The 18,585-nt window shown below is 42.1% G+C and overlaps 1 protein-coding gene across 2 annotated transcripts in view; it reads left to right on the forward strand.

Annotated features, from left to right (window-relative positions):
* Positions 1-1,258: 1,258 nt before the first annotated feature.
* The window catches only part of LOC127634961 (integrin beta-1-like), a 41,135-nt gene continuing 23,808 nt past the window's right edge, over positions 1,259-18,585 (forward strand). For both annotated transcript variants that reach the window (XM_052114740.1, XM_052114741.1), the window contains exon 1: positions 1,259-1,518. The gene's annotated coding sequence lies outside the window, so the exon portion shown is untranslated. The remainder of the gene's footprint in view (positions 1,519-18,585) is intronic.

The raw sequence follows: 18,585 nt of genomic DNA on the forward strand, positions 1-18,585 counted from the left end.
TCCCCTGCAGTGCTCCGGCGAACATCACTCCGCCTCGCCGCTGGACGCTTCGCTGGTGAACGGACCTCAGCATCCTGATTCTCCGCAACGCGTCGGCAGGTGTAGAGTATCCTTTTAAAGCAAAATTGTACTTGTGTGTATAAATGTAAGTTATATAAGTTATATAAATATAAATCTATATTTATATTGAACTAGGCCTGTTTGTTTTATGGTAGACAAATTCATCTCGCATCCGACTTCATAATTACAGTTGCAGTGAGTCGTTACAGTGTACAGTGACTTTTGGTTCACCCTGGGAAAATAAAACTCTTTTACAAAGGAAAGTATTTGGTGACAACTGTTGTCTACATGCTTTCTTGGTTGTTTTGTCCAAGAGCTTTTCTTGTGGTTGTCAAATGTGATTCAAGTGGCGCACTGTAGTGCGCATACTCAATAAAATTGGGGGTGGAGTTTAAATAAACAAATGCTGCTCCTTGCTGTTGAATAATGTTTTTATGTTAAATATACAGTATAATGTTTGATAATATATCGACATTATTCTGAATGAATATATATATATATATATATATATATATATATATATATATATATATATATATATATATATATATATATATATATATATATATGAAAACAGTGATTTTCTCTATTGATTATTATTATCAATATATATTGATCTTTAATAGCTCTAAAAGAGTATTTCTTAAGTTATCAATTTCAAACAAGTATTCTGCATATCTCGGCCATTTTTTAGGGAATTTTTGCCTGTGAATATAAAAATGTTCTATGAGAATTGACCGTGTTTTCTGGAGATTTGCCTTTGTTTTCATAATAACAAATAATGTCCTTAAGAATTACATTTTGTTTTCATTCTAATAACTTAAATTGGAGAAACAGTACTGACTCAATTCACACCAGAAAACAGAAGTCAATTCACCCACCCACACACACACACACACACACACACACACACACACACAAGGTGCTCAAGGCTTTTTACCCTTGTCTTCATATTGATGCATTACAAGGGAAAATGATGTGCAAAATGATTAAAGTGAACTTCTTTATTTTTATTGGACACACAATACTTAAACATCCATGTTTTCCTCCCATGTATACTGTCAGTAAGAGAGTTCCAGTAAAAATGTCCTCTGACTTGTTTTAATATTTAATATACTTTTATATAGTGGTTGACATATGACGTAGTAAGACCGAGGTGATGACGTCTGGAGGTATTTCCTGTAGGGGCGGGGTCTGCTGGAGAGGCTCCTGTTTCTCTGCTGATATCACACTTTTCACTCCAGCGCTCATCAATCCTTTTTTCCAATGCATACACGTAGACGATAAACGCGGCCCGTCGAGTTCGCGGAATACTTGATTTTATTTCGGACGGACCCAGAATGGAATATTTTCCATGATTTGTTTCGTCTGAAGGATTTATGCGAACCTGTTTTAGGGTTAAAGAGAAAAAGGAGACACGTTGACGAAAGTGAAGAGAACAAATATAAAAGCCAAAAGGTAAAGTTGCATTATGTCTAACGAAAGACACCTTTTTATTCGGGGCTTTATGTTCATTTGTCAAAGGAAAGGCATATGTGGTTCTTAAATGAAATGATGTAAAGATAGAAATGTGAGTTAAATAACGGTCTGTCTCTCAGTCAGATATTTTTGGGTGTGTTTATAAAAAGATGTTCTGCTGTCTCTGTCGTCTCTCACAAACAACTCTTTTGCAGTTTTACTTGTTTTTCTGTCATTTCGAGTGCGCAATAGAGTGAAAAAGGTGAAATTAACTTCATCTTTTTTGCTTGTTTTCTTTCAATATGAATCCAGCCCATCTACACTTGTTGCTAGGGAGAATACTTTTTATGTGGATCCTTCCCATGTTCATTTAACTACCTAAGGATTTTTTTCTTTTATGTTTTAAAATATGACTATTTTACATTATTTACAACCTCTTTGTAATAATACTATTATAATAGATCATTGTAATTTATAATAATATGAATCATTATTTTAAAAACTTATTAACATTCTCACAGTTTTTATTTTGATTTATGAAGCAGGCAAAAAGGAAAAAGTGACTATGCCTTTATACTGTGTGTGTGTGTGTGTGTGGTATGTGTGTGTGGTATATGTTTGTAGGGGTTACAGTGAGAAAGGAAAAAAAAGACACTTCAATTATAATCAACTTTTTTAAAGCCAATAGAACATTTAGATTTTTTCTTTATACATTTAAGTGACTCAAACAAAATTCAATTATAACTATCTTATTTTTTTTTTTTTTTTTTTTTTTTTTTGAGATTTACCAATTTTGAGTTAATGTATGTGGAATTTACCAAATTTGTATATATTATAATATATAAATATACATACAGCCATGGCCAGAAGTATTGGCAGTGACATACATTTTATGTTTCGCAAAGTTTTCTGCTTTCTCACATTGTTTCTGGATTATTATGCAGTGATCAGATGCATTTTAAGTAATTGTAAAAAGCTTCATTGGCCAAAAAATATAAACTTTATCACAAAAGCCCAAATTTCATTCTTTTTTGGTCCTGGCACAAAATTACCAGCCAACATCATTTCATTAATCATATCAGCAGCAGCTGGGAAAGTGTGAACGAGTACTAGTCAGGTGAAATCACTCTATCATTCTGATTGGATTATAAGAGCAGATTGATTGCTATAAAATGAATGAAGAAGTGCTTCCAATCATTGTGTTCTTGTTAGAAATGGTTACCTCTAAAGGAAGACATGCAGCCATCATCGATTTGCATCAAAAGGGCCTCACATGCAAGGAAATTGCTGCAAAGAATATTGCACCTGAAAGAACCATTTACCGGATCATCAATATCTTCAAGGAGAGAGGTTCAACTGCATTGAAGAAGGCTTCAGGACGTCCCATAGTGTCCAGCAAGTGCCAAGATTGTCTCCTCCTGAGTAGTCAGCTATGGAATCGTGTCACCACCAGTGCAGAGCTTGCTCAATATTGGCAGCAGGTTGGTGTGAGTGCATCTGCACGCACAGTGAGGTGAAGACTTTTGGACAATGACCTGGTGTCAAGAAGGGCAGCAAAGAAGCCACTTCTCTCCAAGAAAAACATCAAGGACAGATTGAAATTCTGCAGGAAGTACAAGGATTGGACAGCAGAAGACTGGTGCAAAGTTATTTTCTCTGATGAAGCCCCCTTCCGACTGTTTGGGGCGTCGGGAAAATCGATAGTCCAGAGAAGAAAAGTTGAACCCTACTATGAGTCCTGTGTCTTGCCAACAGTGAAGCATCTTGAGACCATTTATGTGTGGGGTTGCTTTTCATCCAAGGGAGTGGGCTCTCTCACAATTCTGCCCAAAAACACTGCAATGAATAAAGAATGTTATCAAAACGACCTGCAAGAGCAACTTCTCCCAATGATCCAGGAGAAATTTGGTGATGATCCGTGCATTTTCCAACATAATGGAGCACCATGTCACAAGTCAAGAGTGATAATTAAGTGGCTCAGAGATCATTACATTGAAATTTTGGATCTGTAGCCAGGCAACTCCCCGGACCTTAATCCCATAGAGAACCTGTGGTCAATCCTCAAAAGATGAGTGGACAAACAGTCTACTGTAATTATACACAGTTATCTTTATATATTTAAAAATATATATATATATATATATATATATATATATATATATATATTCAGATAATTAAATGCAGTAAACAGGTGGTACTACAAGCTTGCATTTCTCAGGAATCTTCCTTATTACAATCCAGGGGCATTGCGATTAATTGCGTTAATTTTTTAACACGTCATTTTTAATACATTTAATAGCACTGAATTAACACCTTAAATCGTCAGCCCTAATATATATATATATATATATATATATATATATATATATATATATATATATATATGTATATGTGTGTAGCATATTTCACCTAGCACGACAAATTAACCACCGACACCAGCTCTTTGACTGATCACATCTGCAGTTTATTAGAAACAGGGCAGGAAACACACACACACACACCCCCCCTCAGATCAGTGGTCTCTTGGCTGGAGGATAAATGAGAGAAAACACATGAAGCCCTGCCTCCCATTGAAACAGTAACTGAAAGTTCATCATCTGTCTGGGCCACAAATATGGCTATAAACATTTGAGGTCAAACCAAAAGCTTCACTCGTTCAGTATGCCATTCATTGTGACGTGTGACAACGGGAGTTTTTTCTGTTTTTTTTATGACATTAATCACCTGAAATATCAATACTGCATTTTAATATTTTTTAATCTGTTGGACCATGTAAACATGCGCTACATTGACATCTTTGACCTTTGCAACACCTCTTGCTCTGTTTTCAGTCCTGTGTTTAAAGGGATTACAAGAAGTCGGGGGAGGAAACTTACCATAAACAAAGACGCAGCAATCACTGGAATATAGAGGTGGAGATTTAATAACGAATAATCTACAGGTGGTGAAACATGTGGATGGCGAAAACCCATTACATCATTGCCTAGGTGAAAATTGTCAACACAAATAATCAAATACAAACTTGAAATGTCCAGAAGAACAGGTTTATTGGCACTTTTGAAAAATATCTTAGAGGTCTGCATGGCAAAGTCATAAAAATAAAGGAACGCGCACACATAATGCTCCCAGAACTGTGTGACGCGCTGTCGCTCCCGGACACAAGAAGTTCTTTAGAGCAGTGGTTCTAGTGGTTGAACTGGTTTTGCTTTGGGACCCAGATTTTACACTGGACATCAAGTGCAAAAGTACAAAACCTGAATTTAATGGATCCTGCATGCATGGGTCACATTTTATTTTAACTTGCATAGTTTTGTTCATGATTAGTTCATGTCACAAGTATAAATGTAACATTATTTTTGTTGTTGATGTCAAAAACCAAAGTTGTCTACCCCTTTTAAAAGTTGATGAGCATATTTATTTACATGAGCCCATTATATTTATTATCCAGTTTATTTCCTAATATTAAACCTAATTCTAACAGAATAAAGGCTATTACACAAAACTTTATTCATAATTTGTCCACCAGTCTTGGAAAGCCCTTCTTAACCTTAGATATAGAGTGCAATGACATTTGAGCACAGGTTAGGCTACTGTTACCACTGTAAAATTGTGAAACATTTTTGTAAGGGTGATGAAGAGTCATTTTAAAAGAAAGAACAACAACGTTATTTTGGTACATAATACATTGTTGCTCTGTCCCACCTCACTGCTGTTTATAATGTTGGGGCTGCCTGTTTGAGAAGTTTGACTTCCTCCATCGAAATATTTATTTCAACAAAACATTTCAGAGAGAGAGAAAAAAATTGTAGAACATAGGCTCAGGAAGGCACATGCGCCTAAAAAAATAAAATAAATACCTAGTGATTTATTTTTTTCACAGTGTGATTAAAAATATATAATATATTCCGTAATATATATATGTATATGTAATGTTGTGCATTTTATATAACCATTCCAGCAAAATTTTAGTTGTGCTTTATATTTGAATTGGTGTATGGAGTATTTTTCTTTTTGTAATCATTCATTTGAGATTAGCATGTGAGTGATGTCACTCCTAAGGGACCGGTCGCGTCCTGCTCTCTCAAGCTGCATTCACACTGCCAGCTACTTTGTCACTGCATGTCACCAGTGGCTGGTGGTTAGGTCGATAGTGGTGTGTATGGAGAGTCTAAGCAGCACTGTTTCTTTCCAATTAATATTATTATTAAAATATTAGGATCACGTGAGCTCTACCATCTTCTCTCATATTGGCTGTCGCTCTTCATTTGCATAAAGTTAAACATTTCTAAACTTTGTCGTGTTGCTGGACACGCCCACATTGTGTTGTTGGAAGTCGCCAGCTCTCAAAATGAATGAGATGAGGTTGTTTGTCGCTGCGTGTCTCTGGCTGCATGAACGCAGCTTCAGAACGGCCTGTGACTAGAGAGTCACATTTTGTTTTTGTTTTTTTGAGCTCTCTGTGTCAATGAGTAAAACATTTGTATATTACGTAAAAATTTGGTTTAATACTGATTACAGAGGTGTTTGAAAGATGGATTGAGTTCTGTCAATAGTTTTAACAGATATTCAGACTTTTATTAACGAACAGTGTAAAAGTTTTTGTTTGATGTTGCTGTCAGCGTGCCAGTTTAATGCATGTGCTTTAATATGAGTTTTATACATTTAAATCTGGTGGATTGAGTTCACAAAAGTGTCATGCAGAAGAAACATAGTAACCTGAGGTATATTCATTTAAATGTGGGATCTCACATATTAGTAGACGCTCAAGCGTTATATACAGTATGTTTCTTTTCTTAATTAAGATTAGCAAAACATTCCTTTTGTATTTTGCAACAGTACAAATAAATAGATAGTACCACATCTGTCACTTTAAGCACAAAATTTCATGCTTACTGATAGTGGCACCTGGTGGCCGAGGCTGGTACCGCATGCTAATTTTTACCATGGTCCCTGCTCATCTGCGTGAACGTGCCTTAGGCATGCTGCATGAGGACTACAGATGTGGCCAGGGCAATACATTGCAATATCCATACTGTGAGACTCCTAAGACAGCACTACAGGGAGTCATTGCAGTGGCAGACGACGTGTAACAACACCTGCACAGGAGCAGTAAATCCAAATATCACACCTGCGGGATAGGTTCAGGATGATAACAACAACAGCCTGAGTTACACCAGGAACGCACAATCCCTCCATGAGTGACATCACCGGCAACAACGTCACCTATGGGCACAAACCAACATTCACTGGACCAGACAGGACTGGTAAAAAGTGCTCTTCACTAACGAGTCCCGTCTGCCAGCAGGTCATCTCCGCCTTCCTGAATCTGGGAGGGGACAGGGGAAAGGAAACAAAAATAATAAAAATGGGGGTGGGGGTACTTCCTGGAACAGTGTAGTACCCCCAAAAAAAAACACTGTAAAATTTAAAAGAGAGGGAAAAGGCCAACACGGACAGCAGTGAGAGAGAGGAGAGACAGATGGAAAAAAAAAAAAACACTCGCCAGTTCGCCGATACTCCGTAGCTTGGTCCTCGGCCACTCCTCCACCCTCTAACGGAGGACAGCCGTGCCTCCCCAGGCAGATTGGAGGCAGTCCTTCGGCCCATGATCCAGCCTCGAAAGGGGGTGTTGCTACAGCACGGCGACCGGGGCAGCTGTAACTGCCTAAGGGAGACACGGGGGTCCGCTCGTAAGGGGACAGAACCGTGGAATTACACACAGGGGGAGTCCGAGCAGGAGGCCTTACCTGTGGAGCACCTATACCAGTACAGGGTAGCCATCAGGGTACCCGCAGTGGCTTGGGTCAGCGAGTTCCTCCGCTGAACCGCGGACCCGGAGGGCTGGGGAGGAATCGACCAGAGTCCCGACTCGGAGTGGGGCACCCTGGGAAGAAGGCACACTACTTTAACTTGATGTCAGGAAAAGGGCGCTGGGCGCAAGCGATCCACCCGGCCGGTCGGTCTACGTGTTACCGAGTTCTACGGACTCGGACCTGAGAAAACACGAGACGCCACCGACTCAACGCGGAGGTTGTAAAACCTCGCGAAGGTGTTGGGTGTTGCCCAACCCGCGGCTCTACAGATGTCTGCTAGGGAGGTGCCCTTGGCCAGTGCCCACGAGGACGCAACACCCCTTGTTGAGTGAGCTTGGACCCGCAAGGGTAGGGGCACGGCCTGGGTGTGATAAGCCAGTGTGATGGCGTCGACAACCCAGTGGGCGAGCCTCTGTTTGGAGACGGCATTCCCTTTCTGCCGTCCCCCAAAGCAGACAAAGAGCTGCTCAGAGCGTCTGGTGCTCTGTTTGCGGTCCAGGTAAATGCGCAGGGCACGCACTGGACATAGCAATGAAAGGGCTGGGTCTGCCTTCTCCCGGGGCAGCGCTTGCAGGTTCACTACCTGATCTCGGAAGGGTGTGGTAGGAACCTTGGGCACATAGCCCGGTCGCGGTCTTAGGATCACAGACGTATCCGCCGGACCGAACTCCAGGCAAGTGTTGCTGACAGAGAACGCTTGCAGGTCCCGACCCTCTTGATAGAGGCGAGCGCGATCAGCAGGGCCGTCTTAAGAGAGAGGGCCCTGAGTCCAATTGATTCAAGCGGCTCGAAGGGAGGTCTCTGGAGTCCTGCCAAGACTAGCGAGAGATCCCAGGAGGGAACTAGGCCTGGCTGGGAGGGATTCAACCTCCGGGCGCCTCTCAGGAACCTGAGGATCAGGTCGTGCTTACCCAAAGACTTGCCGTCTACAGGATCGTGGTGGGCGGCAATGGCGGCAACATACACCTTGAGGGTGGACGGGGACAGCCTCCTGTCCAGCCTCTCCTGTAGGAACAGGAGCACTGACTTGATCGCGCATCTCTGCAGGTCTTCAGTTCGGGAAGAACACCAATCTGCGAACAAGGACGCCATATGCCCCAGGAGCCTCTGGAAAAGTTTTAGAGGGACCACTGTGCCTGGCTTGAAGGAAGCGAGGCAGTCCAGCACCGACTGAGCACGCTCGCTCGTGAGACGTGCTGTCATTGAGACTGAGTCTAACTCCAACCCGAGAAAAGAGATGCTCTGAACCGGAGTGAGCTTGCCCTTTTTCCAGTTGACCTGAAGCCCCAAGCGGCTGAGGTGCCGGAGCACCTGGTCTCTGTGTGTGCATAGTAACTCTCGAGAGTGTGCTAGGATGAGCCAGTCGTCGAGGTAGTTGAGAATGCGGATGCCGGCTACTCGTAGTGGGGCAAGGGCCGCCTCTGCGACCTTCGTGAAGACGCGAGGGGACAGAGACAGGCCGAGGGGAGGACTTTGTACTGAAACGCCTGGCCGTCGAACGCAAACTGTAAGAAGGGTCGGTGTCATGGCAGAATTGAGACGTGGAAGTACGCGTCCTTCAGGTCTACCGCTGCGAACCAATCTAGATGCTGAACACCAGCCAGAGTTTTAACAAGGCCCGATTGAAAACTCGCAGGTCCAGTATTGGTCGTAAGCCGCCGCTTTTCTTGGGTACAATGAAGTAAGGGCTGTAGAAACCCTTCCTCATTTCGGTTGGAGGGACGGGCTCTACCGCGCCCTTGGCTAAGAGGGTCGCGATTTCCGTGCGCAGGGAACTGGCATGCTCGCCGTGTACTGCGGAAAAGCGGACGCCCCTGAAGGGGGGCGGGAGCCGGGCAAACTGAATTGCGTAACCGAGTCGAATGGTCCGGTGCAGCCAGCGTGATGCGTTGGGAAGCGAAAGCCACGCTTCCCAGCTCTGCGCTAGGGGCACCAAAGGGACGAGTATTTTGGACGTACCCGGCCGGGCCTCGCAGCGGGGCGGAACAGGTAATGCAGCGTCGGGCGGCTTCGTTGCGGCCTGAGGTGCTGAGAATAGACTCAAAGCACTTACCTTGCTCCGCGCACCTGGCAGGGGGCGGGTTCGTGACTGAGGAGGAGGTCTGAACTGGCCGGCCGGGGGACAGTCGTGGGCAGGCGGAAGGCGGGATCGCCGCATCCGGTGTACCGGGACTGTCGTAATCTGAAAGCACGTTGCCGTGAGAACGGCTTTTGCGGGCCAGGTGACCCAGAGGCAAAGGAAATAGCTCTTTTATTGAGAATGTGGGTACCACAGCCCCCGTCAGGGGGTGTGGCAAATGAAAAAAACAAAGGATTCTCCACCCGGCCCTCCACCAGGGGGCGGAGTGGTCTTACCACCTCCGGAGCTAACGTCTTCGGCTCTGGGTCGACTGTCTCAGGAACGCTTGGGAGCCTTCCGGGTCCTAGAGGGGGTTCGTGAGACAGGGGGCGTACGTGCCTGCGGGGTGCTCGACGCTGGGGCTGAGAGCTGGGCCGGGTTGGGGCGGAGCAGGAGCTGGTTTCTTCGCCGCAGGGGACGCCCTCGGCGAGTAGACGGGGCAGGGCCCGTAGTGGCAGGTGTGCGGCGGGGCATGATGTGAGAGATGGCCTCCGTCTGCTTCTTCACCATGGAGAACTGTTGGGCGAAGTCCTCGACGGTGTCACCGAAAAGGCCAATCTGGGAGACGGGTGCGTCCAGGAAGCGGTTCTTGTCGGCCTCACGCATCTCGACCAGATTGAGCCAGAGATGGCGTTCCTGGACCACTAGGGTGGCCATCGCCTGTCCGAGTGCCTGCGCTGTGGCCTTCGTCGCTCTCAGGGCGAGGTCGGTCGCTGAGCGCAGTTCCTGTAGCACATCAGGATCAGGTCCACCCCCGTGCATGTTTCTGAGTGCTTTGGCCTGGTGGACTTGCAGGAGGGCCATCGCATGCAGGGCGGAGGCAGCGCGTCCAGCCGCACTGTAGGCCTTCGCGTTGAGCGAGGATGTTGTCCTACAGGGCTTGGATGGGAGTACGGGTCGGCCACGCCAGGAGGTAGGGCTACCGGGGCATAGTTGGTACGCAACTGCCCTATCGACCTGGGGAATCGCCCCGTATCTGTGGCACTCTCCACCGTCGAGGGTGGTGAGAGTGGAGCGGGTGGCACCTAGACGAGCGGAGAGCGGGGCTCTCCACGTAGACGTCAGCTCGTCATGCACCTCCGGGAAAAACGGGACCGGGGGGATGCGAGGCCGCGAACGGCGCGCTGCCCCCAGGAACCAGTCATCCAACCGTGAAGGCTGTGGGGAGGATGGAGGGTTCCAATCCAACCCTACGCTCACAGCGATCCGGGAAATCATGTCAGACATCTGAGCGTTGGCCTCAGCCTGGGCCTGCTGGCCCGAAGGCGGCAGTCCAGGGGAGTCCTCGGCATCAGACATCACACTCTCCGATGCAGTGGCGAGCTCATCTGCTTCGAGCTTGGGAGGATAGACAGCCAGGCCGTGAGGCGAGCCGCTATTGCCGCGAGCATGGACGGGGACCAGCGAGCGTGTCAGGGAACGGGAGGTTCGCGGGGGGCTACCCGGCGAAACTGCACCCGCTGCCGCCCCCAAATCGCCCCCAGCGCCAACCGCATCGTCCTCAATCCTGTGGGAAGAAGGAGCAATGCGGGGTGCAGCTGGGGTGGCTTGCTCGCAGTGAGAACATGAACCATCCACAAACGCCGCCTCGGTGTGATCGCGGCCCAAACACACGAGACAGCACCTGTGGCCGTCTGAAGCGGAGAGGCTTCTACCGCATCCAGGAACAACACAGGGGCGGAAGGGCATCTTGAAAAAGACGCGTCCTTAAAAGGACGTTCAACGCCGCTGTGTTTGCTCTTTTAGAGGAATTTACTCTTTTAAAGGAAATTGCTCTTTTAATACTCAGTGTGTGTGTGTGTGTGTGTGTGTCTGCGCTGTCGAAGCACTCAGGGGCAACAATGCACGCCGTGCAAAGTAGGAGAAAGCCGCTGTTGTGCGCCGTCAAATCCAACAGCAAGCAGATCGTCAGAGATACAGGAGTTCAGGGTGTGTATTCTCGCAGCAGACTGCAAACAGACCATCGGCTCCGAAGAAATTTTCTGAATGAACTCCCGTATTTGCGCCGCTTAAATACCCGTATGTCCGGGGGCGGGACATGCAAATACCGGCTGCCAACTCTCATTGGCCTTTTTTCATAGATCAGAGGTGGATATCGGCGCTCAAGAGAGACCCCTAGTGTCGCTTCTCCGACACAACGTGGAGAGAGCGACAGAAGGGGAATGCACAACATACTCCAGGGTTTAAATTCAACTTCGCTTTAAAGTGTTGCGAGTGCATTAATAGATAAGTGAAGTTAAAAATTATTATTAAGTGCCTTTCACACTACCAGCAAAAATTTTGGACACTCATATTCAGTCTTCATTATTGGTAATTTCCACATTTTAGAAAAATAGTGAAGTCATCAAAACTATAAAGTAACACAAAAAGGAAGAAATGTCATAATTTTGTGACCAGAAAATGTAAATCAAAAATATCTTATATTGTTAACTTTTTCAAAGTAGCAACTTGCCTTGATAACAGTACAGCACACTTGCATTCTTTTTAAGCACATGTTGGGTGCTTTTGCTTCACTACCCCATCTAAAACATATTTATGAAAGACATTTCTACATTGGCACAACTTATATTTGTCCACAAAACTAATTTAAAGCATTTAGGCATAAACTTTTAGACTAGATCAACATTTTAAGATCATGACAGACATTAATACATTGGGTGTGTCCAAAAGTTTGACTGGTACTGTACATGTTCATTCTGTATAGCAAAGGTAATCATGATTTTCTGGAAATCCTTTTCAAGCTATCTTGTCTAATACAGCTATTGAGCTCTCAGCAGAAATATTTAGGAACTGATCCAAGCATTGTTTTCCAGCTAGGCCAAATTACAGAGCAGCGAAAGCATAGACCTTATTTGGAAGTCATTCTAAACTGAGCTTTGATCCTGCATCCAATAAGCTTGACTGAGGACTGTCGGCTGAAACATATACTGTATGTCTATACATATATCCATACATACTATGTATAGAGTAGTGCAGCCTTGCTACATCTGCAAGTATTTGATAAAACCATAGCCCATATGCCACAAATGTTAGCCTTGCAATATTGAGGTTCACATTTGCTGCTCTACCCAGTTATTTGAATTACAGCGCATGTGATTAACTAGCTACTAACACATGGGACAAACATGTTGTGTTTGGTTTTGGGTTTCTGAATGTCTTTTGAATTTTGATAGTTTCATAGTCTCGCCAGCCGATAATTCACCGTACTACAAACACATTGTGGTCGAACCATGTTTGTCCTCTTTGCAAGTGAACCTGTATTTGAATGTATTATTAGCTTCTTTCAGATGAATTTGCGGCAATATAGAGTTTGATTAAAAACTGAGCCTTTGACATAAACATTAAAAGAAATGGGGGCATTTGCTTCTTTCTTTTAAATGTTGATAAACCTGTTTATTTTGCTATTCTGCATGATTAATTGGTTAGTTACATTATCAATTGCATTTAGCTTTGTTTTCCCAGCTGTCAACAGACCTGCAACCTATTTTTGGGTCAACCACTATTTAAGCACCACCGTTTTAGCTTAGGAAGGATCAGTCTATTGTGGCAACATTTCTCTTGACCTTTGCTCTTTTTTTCGTTCAATTTTAAGGTGACAAATACATTTTAGATTTAAAAACCATTGTACTTTTTCATGTAGGCCTATTTCTTAATGTATTACTACAAAGCTCAGATTCACAATATGTGAATATACAGCTAATATTTCCTGTTGAATTGTTGGTCTGGAAAACAGGAGCCCATCTAATCTGATCTTCTTGCTTGCCCCTTCCCTGTTTCCTTTGAACAGGCCTCTCTTGTCTGATCTTGGTTCTCATTGCTCTTTACTGACCAGCCATTAAGAAAGAACCTATTTTCAGCAGTGTACAACGTGAGCTTTATTTATGTGCACCTGTAGAGGTCACACAGTAAATTTGCTTAAAATTGACCTGCAATGGCATGTGATCAATGCAGTATAGTGTAGCTAGTCCCTCTGTTGTTTAAAACGATCATCTGGCCAATCTGTCATACAAGAACCTTTATTAGAGAAAATGCCTAAAGTACAGAGATTTGTGTGTCTGCAGAGCAAAAATAGGCAAGTTCCAATCAGTGGGTGTTTTTCAAACAGGGATGTGCATTTTTAAAATGCTTTACACAATTTGCCTTCTACATTGAGATTTCCTACTTTATTGGATAGTTCAGAAATGCCCTTCCTGGTTTGAAGACTGTTTAGTTATTGACGTTTTAATCAGTCCTCTTGTCTGGTTGGGAAGTCAAATTCTCTTTCACTTGCCCTTCAAAAATCCACTCGTCCTGGACAAGTAATAATGTTAAGCTCTGATTAAATATCAGATTCAACATTCTCAGATAAAAAAAAATAATATTCTGCAGTATATTTCCTAAAGCAAGGGTGTACTCCCACTAGGCGATCTATAATTTGCCTATAATTTCATTGTATTATTAATTAGTAATATTTAAAATGTAACATTAACATGACAGTAATGCATCCTTTGTAAAAAAATATAAAGCCATACGTAAACGTGTAAAACAAAAATTTAACAGATTAATGGGGAGAAATATTGACCGACTAATAATTCCATTCGACTAGCGGCTTCAGAACTGTTTAGTCGTCTCGCACATCCTTATTACTGACTGAGCCGCATGTATACAGGAGTAAAGAGAAAGCTACATATAGCTCATGTAAACGCATACTATGATTTCGAGCCTAACGCAGCTTTCTCACAATAAATAGCTTTCTGGTGTCCATGTAAATGTGGTCTTTGTGGTTTCAATGTATTTTATTTTACTCTTTGACACACTACTTTTGACACACTTTTCATAATAAAATGGAACCTATTTTTCAGTTTTGTTTTAATGCCCAATTTGAGGACCCACTAAGACCAATGCAGACAGTAAAAGCCATGGTAAAGCCCTATATCCCAAACACCCTCTGCTGCTTAGACATACTGTATGCATGATTGACTGCCCAGATAGAATGGCATTGGGTTGGTTGGATTTACCTCTTTAATAACAGGGATATCTACCTCTGAGTCAACCCATCCATTATAGTGATCTGAATTAGTGAGATCCTTTTAATAGAAGTGATAGATGAGCATGTGTTTCATTATTTTCCTGGATCTTAGATCATTTGTAATGCCTCCACGGTGTATAAGCCACTGTTAAAATAGGAAATTGGTCAGTTGTAGCCTACAGAATGGTCATTATGTCTAAGCTTGTTTTCAGTGCTATAAAAATGCTCAAATTAGGGCTGGCAATTGATTGATCCCACTATATGCTGATTAATTTGGTCTTCTACATTAATTTGCTGAGCAAAGTCCTCAAATGTATAGATAATACAAAGACATTATGATTTGTTTTAAAGTGGCATTACTTGTCAGTTTTTTGTTTTATATCCTATCACTGGCCAACAGTCCACAGCATTCCATTGAACAATCAAGTTTTTTTTTTCAATCTGTCCAAGGTAGATTTAGGGGTCAGATGCATTCTTAAAATCTGGTACCTTGTAAACTGTTAAAAGGTACCTTTATTAATGTAATGTAGAGGTATTTTAGCAGCTACTTTTGGAGCAAGGTTCTTTGTATTGTTGGATATAGCTTTGTGTGACTGGTGATGCCTTGTTTTTATGGCCTAGGCTTCACAGAGAGGGGTAAATTTGGCAGCTGGCCAGACTGCATTCTGGTTTCCTGTGTGACAGGGGGAGATTACTGCAGCACGTGAGAAAGAAAGCCAACGTAACGGTTAAAAAGGACTAGTCAGGCAGAAGTAGTTGGGCGATCATGAACCCTCTAACATCAGCCTCAGGCCTCAGAAGCATAATACATCATGCCCAGTGTATTCTATGCATTATATTTATGGTAGTTTTTATAGGGGACTAACTCTCACCCAGCCTTCAATTTGATTAATTTAGTTTGGAACAGATTCATTGATACAAGTGGTGGTGGGAATGGGGTGTCAAAGCCTTTGTTCTGGTTATAGCAAAAACACATCTCAGGGATTCCTGGGATGTTTTTTCTTTTTTATTTGTTTCAGAGGATAGTAGAGGATGTGGTTGACTCCAGAGGGAGGAAAAGATCAAATGAAAGGGTTGGGTTCAGGATGGGACCAAGTTAAATGAAGCAAACTGAGAAAATGAAATCAAAAGTGAGAGTTTAGCCATGTTTGAGAGATGAATCTAAACAGAGATGTAAATGTGCTTTATAATATATATATATATATATATATATATATAGGCTTTTCTATTTTGAGAGTTACAGCAACATCATACCCTGGTGGTTAGATATGTCTTGCTCTATTTCTGTTGTTTCTGAATTGTGCTATATAATTTCCAATACAGCAGAAAGTGACCAGTATGATTGTGAGGGATGGGGCTGAACTTAATCATAAGCATGGTCAATATTCCCTTTTATCATGTTTTTAGGTCCTTATTATGGAAACAGTCAGCGTTTTGTTACTCGCATAACGTTTAATCATATTCAATGTAATTTGGATGTGAAAAAACAAGTAATAAGAAGTGTGATATAAATAAATGGTTGACTAATGATCGTGCTACACCTTTGCACTGTGCGTTTGTGCGCTATAGGTCTAAAAGAATCCCCTCATAAAAGTTATTCTTTAGGGAATTGGACTACACTGGTTGAATTGTATGTTTTGCACTATTGATTCAAAATAACCACCTTATTACAGTCATTGATTCAGGAATCGTGCTACACTGGTCGCACTGTATGTCTCGCACTGTAGATTCAAAAGAGCCGCCTCATGAAGATGAAGATGCTTTCAAATCATGTATTTGAGAATTGTAATACACTTGTTGCACCGTATGTTTTGTGCTGTTGATTCAAAAGAACTGGCTCATCTGAATAATTCGTTCAAGAATCATGCTATATAGTCAAGTCATTTTTATTTGTATAGTGCTTTTCACAACAAGCAATGTTTCAAAGCATCTTTACAGAAAATCATGCATAAAAAAAATTAAACTGTAATATCTATTAAGTCTTAGAGTGATCATTGTGTAGTTTGATTAAATATGATTGTAAATTGAAATTGTATAGAACCCCTGTGAGCAAGCTGAATGCAAATGTGGTAAGACTCACTGTGGGGGCCAGTTCACCTCTGGCTAACATGAATTTAATGCTAATGTTAGTTATTTATATGCAGTGCAAGTCATGGCTAAAATTTGTAAATTAAGCGTTAAGGTCCAGTGTTTAAAAAAAATACAAAAGAATTTTGAACTGTAAGATTAATGACTAATGTCTTTGAAGTCCATCTTGGATTTACTGCAGAAGTTCACATAGATGTATTGTATGTTTTTTAATTGCCTAATGAAGGCTTGTTGGTAATTAAATTATAGTCTGTGTATTCCATTTCAAGAGTGTAGTCCATCAATAGACAAATGTGATGCAGGCAGAGATCAATAAGTTGCATCACATTTCAACCGGCAAATCATTTCGGTGAGGTTCGGTGGGGTCCATCCTAAGTCCAAGGTTCAAGCAGTGGCATATAAAGGATCCGATGTCTTACAGTTGGAGTTTGCTTCAGTCTCTGAAGTCAAAAGACTGAACTGATGTCTGGCTAGCACCAGCTGTAGTATGTCGTCATCTCTCAGCGGCACATAGCAGTGGAGTCCGACACCAAGCAGGAACGGAGCTGGATCTGGCTGGCTCTGGTAACCTCGGGATATTAATACCGAGGTTGAGACATGAAACAAATAGAATAATATTAGTGTAGATGCGATTCAATTTATGCAGAGTTCTAGATCATGATGGATGTTGCTGGCAGACCTAACTAAAGCAGCCTAATTGTGAGTCTTTAGTCTAGACTTAAACTGAGTGTTTGTGTCTGCATCCGAACAGTGTTAGGGAAAATATTCCATAGTTTTGGAGCCAAATATGAAAAGAATCTACCTCCTTTTGTGGATTTTGATATTCCTGGAATTATTAACAAGCCAGAATTTTGTGGTCATAATGAACGTTAAAGGAAAATAGTGTGTCAGAATATCACTAAAGTACTGCAGAGCTCGACCATTCAGAGCTTTGTATGTAGTTAACAGAATTTTTAAATAAATATGAAATTGAACAGGTAGCCAATGTAACTACAATAAAATTGGGCTAATATGATCATATTTCTTGGTTCTAGTCACCACTCTGGCAGCTGCATTTTGTAACAATTGAAGTTTATTTATTGAACTTGCTGGACAATCCTCCCAGTAATGCATTATAATAATCTAGCCTTGAGGTCATGAACGCATTAATAAATGTTTTGGCATCAGCAACAGAGAGCATACGTTATAACTTTGCAAGATTACTGAGGTGGAAGAATGCTGTTCTACAATCATTGGAAATTCGATTTTTAAAGGACAGATTGGTATCAGATATAACACTTAATTCTTTGCTGTTTAAGAGGATGTAACAGTACATCCATAGAGAGTCAAAATATATTTTTATTCAGCTTATTTTTAAAGGTTTTCATTCCAATTATTAGTACCTCTGTTTTGTCAGGAAAATTCTGGCTATTCAATCTATGATTTTATTGATACACTGCTAATTTGGAGAATTGTGAAATTTCATTGGGATTAGAAGAAATATAAAGTTGGGTATCATCTGCGTAACAGTGGAAACTTATTTCATGATTCCTGCTAATATGTTCCAGGGAAAGCATGTATAAGCAGAAAAGTAGAGGCCCTAAATCTGATCCCTGTGGCACTCCATACTTAACTTTTGTTTGATTTGACAATTCCTTGTTTACACATCAACATGGTAGTGGTCTAATAAATAGGACCTAAACCATGCTAATTCAAGTCCACTAATGCCAACATAATTCTCCAGCCTATTCAAGCGAATGTTGCGAAGGCAACACTAAGATCTAAAAGCACTAGAAGAGAAGTGCAGCCATGATCAGATGATATTATATCATTTATAGATGATATAAAGTCATTTGTTACTCTGATAAGTGCAGTCTCTGTAATGTGATTGGGCCTAAATTGTTAATATATACAAATACCCTGTAGAAATGAACATAATTGGGAGGACACTGCCTTTTCTAGTATTTTCAACATAAATGTGAGATTATAAATTGTTCTGTAATTAGCCAATTCTCCAGGGTCAAGCTGTGGCTTCTTAATAAGTGGTTTCATAACTGCCA

The sequence above is a fragment of the Xyrauchen texanus genome, chromosome 42, assembly GCF_025860055.1.
Source record: "Xyrauchen texanus isolate HMW12.3.18 chromosome 42, RBS_HiC_50CHRs, whole genome shotgun sequence".
NCBI lineage: Eukaryota > Metazoa > Chordata > Actinopteri > Cypriniformes > Catostomidae > Xyrauchen > Xyrauchen texanus.